This window comes from Poecilia latipinna, unplaced genomic scaffold, assembly GCF_001443285.1.
Source record: "Poecilia latipinna isolate Pla-1442-1.1 unplaced genomic scaffold, P_latipinna-1.0 Scaffold7426, whole genome shotgun sequence".
NCBI lineage: Eukaryota > Metazoa > Chordata > Actinopteri > Cyprinodontiformes > Poeciliidae > Poecilia > Poecilia latipinna.
In genome coordinates this window covers 1-1,892 of record NW_015120042.1, presented here as the reverse complement: position 1 = coordinate 1,892, position 1,892 = coordinate 1, and the positions used below count along the sequence as shown (strand labels likewise).

General features: G+C 34.3%; 1 long non-coding RNA gene across 1 annotated transcript; it reads right to left on the bottom strand.

The window, feature by feature from the left end:
• Positions 1-64: 64 nt before the first annotated feature.
• Positions 65-1,886, bottom strand: LOC106944222 (uncharacterized). The gene is made up of 2 exons (XR_001424158.1): positions 1,754-1,886; positions 65-1,237 (listed from the first exon to the last, which is right to left on the bottom strand). It is a non-coding gene; the product is annotated as an uncharacterized LOC106944222 (long non-coding RNA).
• Between the last annotated feature and the right edge of the window lie 6 nt (positions 1,887-1,892).

Here is a 1,892-nt window from a genome sequence, read left to right as displayed (position 1 = left end):
CAAAAAGAGCCGAGGGTTTATTAGCTTTGATTACGTTGTTCAGCTAAATATGGACACTTATTAGTTTTTTGTTTGTTTTTAATTTTTCAGGTTTGCATCGCAACACCTCGTGTTTCTGAGCCATGATCACAGTGCCGATTACCTTTCCATTGGATCCAAGCACCTGGACCAGCTGACGGCGTCCATCAGTCCACGGTCTGCCGGATCATCACAACGTGGACCAACTTTTTATTTACTTGGTTAAACTATGATCTGGAAACCGGAGCACCAGATATGCAAAAATCTTCCTGCAGACTTTGTTTGCTTCCCTGACACTGCAGTCATCCTGGACGGGGCTGAGCCGGTCTTCCTCTCCTCCAGAGTGATGAGTTTTCATTACCAGTAAAGGCAAACAAGTCTGATGTCTGATTAGCTGCTAGGAAGTATATTATATATTCACTGTTCATTTTGCTATCCTGTTTTTACCTACAATAAAATTGAATCTCATTTGTAATACTCTACATTTCACAAACCTTTTTTTCCCTTTTCTCTGTGTTTACATTTTATCAAGTATTTGCATGTAGATCAGGAATTCAAGTGAGATGTTAAAATGCAACACTTTTAGGTAATACCAGCAAAGAAATGTGAATATTAAGTAATATGTAGTTAGTCATATAATTTAATATACTGAGTAAGGCTGGATGATATGATTTACAAGATTTTTTTCATACCAGATTTGATTTTAATCGATTCCTCCCATCCTCAATTTCTATAATAAAATCACAGAAAATACTTTCAAAAAGTGCCTTTATTTCAACCATCTGTTCTGTGAGTTGTATAAGGGAGCATTATGGTCAGGATACAAGAAATTTTAATTGCAAGATTGCAGTCATCGTTACAGCAGAATAAAGATGCAATTTTATAACAATGTCTTAAAATTACAAGATATTTTAATGAGAAATAAAGATTCCGATTGATCTGACGTAACCAGCTCAGTCCATGTGGTTCTGACATTTGTCAGTAATCAAGAGGATGTACATTTCCACCTCACCTTTTTATTAAGGTAAAAATAAAAATAAAAAATAGAGCAAATAATGTATACAAAACGGAAAAAGACTAACTGATAGAAATACTTTCTATATAAAGAAAAGTAAAAAAAAAAAAAAAGTTAATAGCAGGAGAAAAGTTGATGGCAACATTAGCTTGGCCTATTCATCCCTCCAGGAAGCCATCCAACAGAACTCCTGTCCAACTCCAACTATAATAAAGATAAAAAAGGAAAGAAAATGGAAAGTTAAAATAACAAATAATGCCACTTTAATAATTCAGATCTAAGGCGTTCTGGAATCTATTATTGACATTTTACAAATTTCACAAATCAATTAGAAGGTTTCACAAATGTTTTATTTATTCTGCTGTTAGTACAGAATAATCTAGTTAGGTTTGAAATGTCTAGGTGTAGTTTTTAAAGTACAACACATTAAAAAAGCTCAAGATAGTGAAAAATTAAGTGTAATCGCCCTTTAGCTATTTTCCGAATTAGATGCTACATTGGGAAGCTAACTTCAGCTTCGACTGATAGCTGGGGCACAATATAGACAGATCTATATATGTTTATATAGATGTATATCTATCTATATAGCATAGATAGATTGCACAATGCATAGATAATCAAAACACTTAACGTTTACATAGCACCTTTATAAGCTTGTCCCTGTTAGCTACGTCAGACATATGAGGCATTATGGTGAATACAAACGATTTATTAACTTACCTTCGAAGTTATTGTGAAGTTTTGACACATCCAGCTTAAATCCTTTGTTGTTGGAGCGTTTCAGGACGTCTGAATAATTTTATAGGCATCATTAATAGTCCTGCAACGACTGAGGAGCCACTGTTGACATACTGCTGCC